Source organism: Myodes glareolus, chromosome 12, assembly GCF_982192425.1.
Source record: "Myodes glareolus chromosome 12, mMyoGla1.1, whole genome shotgun sequence".
Taxonomy (NCBI): Eukaryota; Metazoa; Chordata; class Mammalia; order Rodentia; family Cricetidae; genus Myodes; species Myodes glareolus.
This window is the reverse complement of record NC_142037.1, coordinates 49,082,305-49,093,401: the sequence shown is the minus strand read 5'-3', so window position 1 is coordinate 49,093,401 and position 11,097 is coordinate 49,082,305.

Genomic DNA, 11,097 nt, shown 5'->3' with positions numbered 1-11,097 from the left:
ATTCTGAGATGTTATCCCTTCACAATCTCTTCTCAACCCCTTTGAAAATTGTCCTATAAATTCTGTTGAGATCCTTTACAATTGTAGATAAAATATTCTTCTTTTAGGCAAAATAGAAGACATTTATAATTGTTTATGATACATATGTTATTTTATTTTTGAAATTCTTTTGACTTTTATTGATTCTTCCTGGTTCTCACAACATGTGTTCTAATTCCACTTATCTCCCCATCCCCTCACAAGCTCCCTCTGCCCTTGCATCATTCTCCCCCAAAACAAAACAAAATTTAAGAGAAAATCCAAAACCTAAACTTAACAGAGAATTAAAACAAAAAGCAGAAGAATCTCATCATGGAAGCTGTAGTGTGCCCTGATGACTAATGTTTTCCCCTATAGTCCATTCATCTTTACTTGCAAATGTTTGTTGCCAGGAGTCATTGACCTGACCAGAAGCCTCTGACATCTGCTATGTCAAGGACAACCGGCTCTCACTGTGGCTTTTCCTGGATATCCTGTTGTTTTCTTTTGGTCCAGATCTCCTGTTGCAGTACCCAGCAAGGGGCAAGGCCAGCTATTTCAGAGCAAGTAAAGGGCTGAGCTGGTTGAGCACAGCATGGTACCTATAGTGCCCCGAGCTTACCATGGGCTGTGGTCATCGTTATAGACTACAGCGGCAGCAGGTCCAAGGACACAGACAAGGCCTTCAGCTGTTCTGGCCCAGATGTCACAATGGCTCTTGTGACAGCACAGCGGCAGTATGAGCCTCAGACACCAGTTTGGTTTCAGGTGGATGATGAGACCTTGGTCATCTGCAGAGTACTTGGTGGTAACAGGAGCCATGGCTATCACCCCAGACCCTGGATTCTGCAGAGCCACAAACACTTCACTCAAGTAAGCATGGCCCTGGTGGCTCCATGGCCCTCGGACACCCTAATGGCAACACATTACAACCTAGACCCTCGGCATCTGTGTGGCCTTTGATGGAATATGAAACAGGGCATCAACACAGCCCCTGGCTGTGGTAGGACCATGGACCTCGATATCATCCTTAACAGCATTCAGGTCTTAGACATCATCACTACCCCAAGTGGCAGCACGGGTCACTCAGATTGGCATATCCCCGTGGCTTTGTGTCCCTTGGTTACTAACATGGTACCAGGCTACAGGTCTTTGCACTGGCCTCATTGGCAATAGGAGTTACAGACATCAACACAGTCCCTTTTGACTGATGCAGGGCCTCAGACCTAGACCTGGCACTTGACAGTAGCCATAACCAGACATCATCGCTGACTCAGGTGGCTAACAGGGCATTCACGTCAGTCTGTTCCTTACCACCTTCATCTCTTTTTATCTGCTTTCCCCCCCAGCCCCTGAGCCATCCTGCCTCTTTCTCTCTTTCATTTTCCCACACTGTACTTGTACACAATATGGTGCTGGACCGCCTGGTGCCAAGACTCCTGGTTGAGTCACAAGTGGCACTTGTTTGAGTCCTGCCCATCCCAGCAACAAGGCATGGCACAGAGCTGTTGCCTTTCTTCTCTTACATGTCAGGGTCAAGCCACAAGTGGAGCTTGGCATGACGGTGCCCAACTGTCTAGTGTAAAACAGGCTCATGATTGATTGTACCCTGATCAGACCAAGAGGTTTTCAGAGGTGGTGGCTAGAGGTGTATCTATGTCCTCTGCAGGATCGTGCTCTTATTTTATTTTATTTTTTTACAATTTTAAATGTCTTACATTACTACTTTCTATGCTTAATTATAATGATTTGGGAGACAAAGATAGCAATTGCATTCCACAGCTTCAAACAGATTGTGGTGCAAATAACACTCAATAAAAATGAACTATACTGCCCTACTCTTCCGTGAATATCTGGACCAGTTATGTATATATTTAGTTAGTTTTGAGTGAAACATCTGAGTACTTACAATTTTCCTGCTAATTCAGAGCCTTCATTGATGAGATCTATGAAACTAATCCAGGTAACAGAACTATCTCTAGTTTGTTACAACTGAGTCAAAAATGGACCAGTAGGAAAGTGTTTAATAATTTCTGTAACTTTTTATCTTATGAAGTGATAAAAATAAGTGTCTATTTTATCATTTGTGAATTATCATAAGATGACTACTGTCAAACAAACAAAAATATATCAATAATTCTTAGTAGTTATAAATTTAAAACAGTCTTCTAAAATAATACATTATATAGCACTTACTTTATAAATATATACAAGTATATAATTTAATATTCTAAAATTATTGCTTAATTTTAAGGAACTTCAATTTAGATTTCTTAAAATGTACCATGGAAATCATCAGCATAATTTCTCTGAATAGCAAATAACAATGATGATACTGCAGTTCTTCCTAATGTGATAATTCATTATTTATGCTGTTTAAGTGTTATGCATGGCAGCTACCCTAACATCAGCACTGGAGCTAATTCAATGTACATGGAAGAACAGTTTAAACATTAAGCAATCAATCAATCAATCGTTTTCTCATCCTACTTAATAAGACTTTGGTTCATTTCTTCCCTATCTTCTGAAAAAGTGAACACAGTCAAACTGGAATTTTCGAAAAAATGAAGCAAATTGTCCTTTATATTCCATAATCTTTATATGTATATAGACTATAATTGTTGAACAAAATTTTCAATCCATTGATACAATTTTAAACTTACAGCTATTTTAAGTTTTTGTCTTTGGTCATTATCAATTGTTACCATCAGCATTGCAGATGTTTTAAAACATCTGATTGTATTTTATAGATTGACAGGTTTATTCTGTGACCAACTGAGGAGAGGTTTTTTCTTTACTAACACTGGACATATATTTGCAATTTTATCTGCTTTCTGATTTATCATTTTTGCTCCCTAGAAGGCCAGGCTCCATAAGTGCAGGATTCCAAGGGAATTTATGAAGTCAGCACATACTAAGACTTTTCTATCTGAGGGGGTAAGGGGAAAAAGATGCTTACACACTCTTGCGATTTCCTTCAGACTTTTTATTTTCTCATTCTTGATGTTTTCCTTCTAACTCTATTCTTGATGTTTTCTTTCTAATCCATTTTAATTCTATCTTTATTCTTTCCATTACAGCATATATACCCCAGAAAAATTTCAGATAATATAAAATTTGCAATGTTGTTGCATTCTGTTTTTCAAGTGCCTGATTACAATGAGTACAAGTAAAAAAACAGCTTGTTTTTCATATCACTTACATGATTAAACATTTTACATGTTACAGGTAGAAAACAAATTATCCCAAGAACTCATGTACATTCATACTTCAGCAACCTGATATAGAGTAACTCTGTAGACAAACAAGATATTCTTCTCAGTCAGATCTTTTACTCAGGCTGTGTTTTGCAGTTACAAAGAAAAGGACAATTACATTGTTACTTATTTTGAAATGTAATTTGATAAAAAATCGTAAAGAAAGCACAAACATAAACATGAAAAACAATCAGTCAGCTCTACTTTAAATCTTTACAGTATATACCCACTCATATCAGAATATTGAGGGCAGAAATAGGTATTAGGAATTAATCAACTCCTTTGGTCATCAACCAATCCTAGCAAGAAAGCTACATCAACTAATGATAATTGGGCTGCTTTGTTTTTGTTCCCTGATCTTAACAAGTCCCTCATTCAATTATGTGTCTTTCTAAAACTTCAGATCGTCTTCTTGGGACTTTCACCTCAAAATTGTTTAACAAAAACATCTTTGAGTTATTTTCGAAGCGTTGTTTTAGCCATGATGTACTCTAGAACCTGTGAACACATCTCTCAACATTAAGATTAAAATTTAAACCAGCTGGGCTACTGGAGCTCAAATGTTTTTCTTAATCATTAAAAAAAGTCCATATGGCTCCTCAATAGAAACACATGTGTTCTAGCTGTGTGACACTTCCTTCTTTTATTTTTTTTATCATCAAAACTCTATTTAAACTAACAGTATTATTATCAAGTAGACAGCACAGCTTAGGAAGGAAACATCTTCAAAATAACCCACAGGTAAAAATGTTCTTTAGAACAGGATGTTTCTGTGAAATAAACACACTACATTACAGTGGGGAATCTCTCCACACCCATGTACCCCCATGCCAGATACCAGAGAAACACAGCAGTGCAAACACGCAAAGACCTAACAGAAACAAAAGCCATTCTAGAATCTGTGGTCTCAGGGCCTTGCCTAGCTGAGATTCACCCATCAGGGAGTTTCCTCCTGGTGGTCTGACACCTTGAACTTCAACTGCCACCTGCGGCTCCTCTGACATAGCCATCGGTAATCATCAAATTTATGTCAACAGTTTAATCCTTCAGGATATGGTGTAGCTTGCAACCACAATGAAATATGAGCTTAATTCACATTTGCAACAAAATATTTTGGATTTTTTTATACCTAAGCAGAGTGATACTTAGGACTAGTAACTGCTGTGTCACAGGCAAATTTAGTACAGAAGGAGATAATTTACCAAACATTCTCTCTATATATAAATATTCTCTATTTTAAGTAAATCTAGTTGACTAACTTTATTTACTTGCTGCAATTGGTTATCTTCAAATCATGAGGAACTCCTTAAGAAAGAAAAAGTTCCAAAGAACATGATTAAACATAATGGTCAGAGAATCCTTTATTTGGACTTCAGAGTATGAACAAATAACCAAGAGCAAATACATAGAGATACACACAGAGACACACACAGAGACACACAAGTTGTTCCCTAAGTACCTGGAGGGAAATTATAAACTCATATCAATAACTGTACAAAATAGAACACGCCTAACTAGTTCATTAAAGAACTTTAATTCAGACATCTGGGGCAGCCTGCACTGCTGTCTTTTCATCCACTCACCATGCAAACGTAAACTGCGTGCTGGATATCTTGTACATAGATATAGAACTGCAAGCTAGTTTTCAAGTTAATGATATTGAGGCATAGGAAATGCCAAAAGCAAAATTCAGGGCTCAGGGAAAAGACTCATAACTTCTATGGAGAACCCAAAAAAGTAAACTCTGAGAACATTTTTCTTAGTTTTGTTGTTCACTGGACTACGGGAATCAAAGAGTAAACTTTTCTTTGCTTTGGTACCTATGCCAAGTTCAATTGCCCAGACATTTGCAGAGAAGTTTCTGGTTCACACCCGTCATGTTAACTGTTGACTCTACGTATTAGGAAAAAAACTCTGTTCTGGATGCAGAAACACAGAAATGAAAAATAACATCTATTTATCTTTTTTTAATTTTTTTAAAATTTATTTATTTATTAAAAATTTCCACTTCCCACCTCCCTTTTCCCTTCCCCTCCCCTCCTCCCCCTCCCTCTCCAATACTAAGAGCAGTCAGGGTTGCCTGCCCCTTGGGAAGTCCAAGGTCCTCCCCCCTCCATCCAGGACTATGAAGGTGAGCATCCAAACAAACCAGGCTCCCACAAAGCCAGTCCGTGCAGTAGAATCAAAACCCAGTGCCATTGCCCTTGGCTTCTCAGTCAACCCTCATTGTCAGCCATGTTCAGAGAGTCTGGTTTAATCACATGCTCCATCAGTCCCACTCCAGCTGGCCTTGGTGAGCTCCCATTAGATCAGACCAACCGTCTCAGTGGTTGGATGCACCCCTCGCGGTTCTGACTTCCTTGTTCATGTTCTCCCTCTTTCTGCTCCACATTTGGACGTTGGGTGCTCAGTCCAGTGCTCCAAATTGGGTCTCTGTCTCTATCTCCATCCATCACCAGATGAAGGTTCTATGATAATATGCAAGATATTCATTAGTATGGCTATGGGACAAGGCCAGTTCAGGTGCCCTCTCCTCTGTTGCTCAAGGGAGCATTAATAAATTAAATAATTAAGGGAGCCATTTTAGGGTTTGCAAGAGACTTGACTCTAGAGGGGTTCCCAGCTCCATGGAGATGTCCCTAGCTTATGTATCTATTTTTTAAAATTATTACTCTCTCTCTGTGGTTGTATGTGTGTGTGAGTCTGTGCACAATTGCACACATGTTGTGTGCATGGGCTCCTGTGCTGTAATACATTTTGGGAGATCACAGGACATCTTAATGTAGTAATTCTTTCTTTCCACAATTCCGTGGTTATTATGGGTAAAACTCAATAGCAAATCTGTCACGGCAAGTCCTTTATTCTCTGAGTCATTTACCAGCCCTACACCTACATTTTACTATAAAGAAAATGGTTTTTGGCAAGTGTAGGTATGTTAACCAAAAACATGGATTACCAAGTACATAGATAATAGCAAAAAAAAAAAAAGAAGAAGCAAAGGAAGAATACATTGATAAATAATTCAGGAAGAAGATAATAAAACTTTGTAACAATAGATTATACTACTAGATTTCTTCATATTTTAGAATGTGTATATATATGTGTGTATCTCTCTCTCTATATATAATATATATATATATATAATATAAATAATGATATATGGAGAGAGAGAGAACCAGATTTAGTTGTAGAAAAATAAAGATCAAGGACAGCAAATAAAAATCACTTTAGTTTGGTCATAGATCAATGAGTCAAGTGTAGTAGAACCCAAACTCAATTCCTCGATAAGATGGATAGCAACTCATTTCTGGCTGTAGTGCCCAAGGACTGTTCTACAAATGCGATATATTAGTAACTCAATCTAACTCACAACAAAAGTTTATGAGTTTATTATCTCGTTGTAATTAGAGGCTGGTAAATGTGAATTTGAATATCTTGTTTAAAATTGTGTATCTTTGTAATAAACTGCCACACTTCAAATCCTGGTGGTCTTGTGACTGAAGACAGTACCTAAACACTGCACTTTGGTGATACTGAAGATGAAGTTAAGGAATTTACAGATATCTAGAGTAAATATAAAGAGAAAGGATGGAACAAGGGAAGGAGAAAGGATGGACAGAAGGATGAAGCAGGAGGAGAGTTAAAGGAAAAGAAGCCAAACACAGAAAAGAGACTGGTCAGTGCCATAGCTAATTTAATTCCAAATTAAGGAGATTCGTAAAAGAAAAGTGAATGTGATAGTGGCCTTTCTAATGACTGAAAATAGTGCAGAATTTTAAAAACATACTTCTGTATAGTCAGTGCTAACCTCTAAACACACAAACCCCGAGAAATTCTTGAAATAAACTGCAACAACACTAAGTAATTCCTAGTATCACAAAAGTCAGAATGACTGATCAATGTAACATTAAAAATACGTTTATAGGTAGACAGTATCTTTGTGGCTATGGAAAAAAATCAAATACACTAATATAACTTTCAAAATTCCCACCCCATCTTATAGTTTTTCAAGTATGTCTGAAGTAAGGCCCAATGAAACTTGCCTCAAAATATTGAGTTTAACAGCCACTATATCACTATGTCCATACTTCCTTCCTAGAAAGAGAAGAACTCATTCCTATAGGAATTTAGAATGAACCCTGGGAAGACAAAGATTCTAATTTAAAAAATTAAAGAAGAGTGTCTTGTAGCAATCTGAAAAACATTAAAACTTAACTAAAACGAATGTACATAAGCATCAATATTTATGGAAGCAATGAGTCTGTGGCTTAGACTAAAAATTGCATAGATAATTCAAGAAATTTGTTTAATTATTTAACTTGGAATAAAATTTCATATAAAAGAATTAAAGCAAATTAATAAGAATTAAACAGTTAATGTGACATAACATCTTCAGTAACCTTATTTCTTTACTTCAGAGTCAATCATGTCAGTTTGACATATAATAACTCACAAATTCAATACTCAAGATCCACACATAATTTTGTAATTTTAGACTATCTAGCCAGTCTGTCTAGAGAGCTGAATTCAGTATAATAGATAATATACACATAACAAAATCACTTCATTTTCCTCTTCACAAAAAACTGTTGAGTATTATTTTATTTAAATCAGAAGCTACTTTAGATTAGTCTTCTGTGTCTTTAAATATTTATATGATATTTTATGGATTTAATTTACTATGTTCTTGTATATTCACAAGTAGTAGTTTTTAAAAGTAGTTATCATGTCTATTTTTTTTACATCTTCACTGTGAGTATAACATTTTTAACATCCTGATATTGAAGTCTTTAAAAAGCAGGGACTGGAAAGAACCAAATATGTAGATAATTTAACTCCTGTGCACCTTAATTCATTTGTGATTGCATTTGCTGTAACAGAAAACTTGTCTGCTTTTTCCACTCATATTCTTACTTCTTCCTCCCTTTCCTCATAATCTAAAGTAAAATGAAGAAACAGAAACCACATGTAAGAATGAGCTCCAGTGGATGTCCTGTTGGTTTACTTAGAAAGGCATTATATGATCTTACTTACTTTTAATTCTTCCTATTTAAGTCAAATACTCAAGTTGTAAAATTCTCACTCTATTTTGGTAGACAGTTTTTAATCGATGTATTTTGAAAAAGACTTTTCTCTAGGTGAAGGACTGTGTGTAAGAGTGGACATTTAAATGACAATAAAATAAGGTGAGTTATTTACTTAATGAATTAAAAGACAATGGAAAAAAAGTATAATCATTTCTATGGTCACCCTATCTTGCATTGACTTCAAAGTCAAACAACAAAATGATCTGACAATTGTGGCATCTTTTGGCTCTTCTCCATTACCATTTCTGTTGGCCAATTTGCATTTATTCAACTGTCAAAACCAGGCAGTCCTTCTTATCCACCCCTTAAAACCCTTGACATAACGAGGATTCTGTCAGCTAAAATAAACATAGGAAAATCAAGAGAACCCATCCCTTCTTAACAGTTACACACAGCTACATTCTTTTAGAAGCATGCTGCCTTCCACTCAATGAATCTTGAGTTTAACATATCCAAACTCTATGACTGCCAGAGGCATTAGAACTGCACTATTGAAAATATTTTCAGAATCCCCAGGGGATCCAATGTAGGGTGAGTTTCCTGGTGGTTGATTAATAGTCTGCCTTGTAAAACACGACTGAGTTTTCATGGTGTTTTCCTAGCCACCCCACATACAGCAGTGCAGAATCAGCAGAGGAAGTCTACTCTGAGTCAGTATATTCACTTTACCACAGTGGCAGTTAGAGAGCTAAAAATCCAACACCAGCAGACTACGGGGGATGCTAGTATTCATACATAAATACGATTAACTTGAATTTTCTTTCCAACAGCCAGTTTCAGTGGCTATTTTTGCTCTTTTGTTATCTGGGTTCGTTAGGATAGCTGATAACTTTTGAAAGTGACTAACTATAGTCCCAGCCATACAATCACCTATTTTGAGAAATATTATTTCCCTGGTGTAGTTAGAACATAAGTTGTTATTGTAGCATTTCTTTAAGAGATGTTTCAACTTACTGCTCCAGAAATAAAATTTAATAAAGACAAATGACAGCATATATGACTGTGGTATTTGATATTTGACATTTCCACATAATGTAGAGCAAATATGTTATAGGCATTTCACTGTTTTTGCATTTAGGAAAATGAAACAAGAAGTCATTAATATACCATCTTCTCAAGAAAGCTTCTAAAGTTATTTCAATCAAGAGGCTCATGTTTAGGATGGCGTATTTGGTATGTGGTACTGAAGTCCATTTGAGTTTGTTTTCATACTCAATTTTAGTTCATTTGTTCAGGAAAAAGAGCCACAGTGAAGTATGGGCAGGCTTAAGAATCATGGTAAAGAGGTAACATTTCTGTACTGCCATTAATTTTCACTGCATTTCCTTTTTCCTAATGATTGATTATTTTTGACCTCTCGTTTGCAAAAGGAAGGTCATGTTTTTAATGAGTAAATTCATAAATTTCCCCTTTAACTGATTTGTTGATCTTGTAAAGACAGTGTGGATAATTTCACACTCAATTTAGGGCAGCAAAGGGCTAACTTTATTTTTGGACAGAATAAAGCTCGGCCTGAAGTTAAAGCCTGGGAGTCAGAGACTCAGTAGCCCCAAGGTACCTTAGAAGTTAATAAGACCATTCACACAAAATTGGTAGTAAGTGATAATTTTCCATCGCTATTTAGTTTCAAATATTTTTGCTCATTTCTCATGCTATAATTTATCCAAATATATATCCTCATATACATATATATACTCACATACATATGGATGGGCAGTCCTACAAGCAATTACTGATAAGTGATGAATAGTTACAGTAAAAAATTCTACTGGTTCTTGTAGACTGTCCTCGAACTCACAGAGATCTGTGGTCTACAAGAGCTAATTCCAGGACAGGCTCCAAAGCTACAGAGAAACCCTGTCTTGACCACCCCCCCGCAAAAATGCTACTGACCCAAAAATATGATTTGGATTCAGTTCTTCTAAGGTTAACTATGAATATAGAAACCACATCATGGAGATATTTGTACAACATAAGAAAAAAAAATAAAAATCTTTGGTGTGGAATTTCCCTTTGTAGGCTATGAATATGTTTTATTACTATTGGTAAAAAAGAAACTGTTTCCTCCAATGGGTTATCAAAGTAAAGCTAGGTGGGAAAATGGAACAGCCATATAGAGCAAGAGTAGGCTGAGTCAAAAAGATCAAGAAGCAAGATCTTCTTGTTTCTGCCCAAGAAGCAAGAGTTAACAAACCATGAGCCTTGTGCTAAAATACAAAATAATAGAAATGGGTTAATTTAAGATATACGAGCTAGCTAGAAATGTGCCTGAATTGTTGGCCAAACCGTCTTGTAATTAATATGCTTTCTGTGTGATTATTTGGGTCTGGGCACCTGAGAACGAAAATACAGTTTCTGATTATAACCTTGAAATTACATTATGGAGATGTTTATACTATATAAAGGAAAGATAAAAACTCTATCTGAGTGATTCTTTCATGCTCTAAAAATTAGCTGCTCTTGTAAACAAAAAAATTAAATAATAGTTCATTTATTCCTTCTGTCCTCTTTTTGTTATTTTTACTGGGTCATGTATTAAGCATAGCTTCTTTCTTATTGCATTAATCTCTTTTTCTGTGTGCTATATATTCATTGAAAATAGATAATTTTAATACAGTATATTCTGATCTTCATTTCTATTCCCTGAACTCCTCCTAGGTCTTCCACATCATCTCCACCAAATCTACACTCTTTCTTTCACTCTCTCATTGAAATACAAACAGGTATCTAAAAAT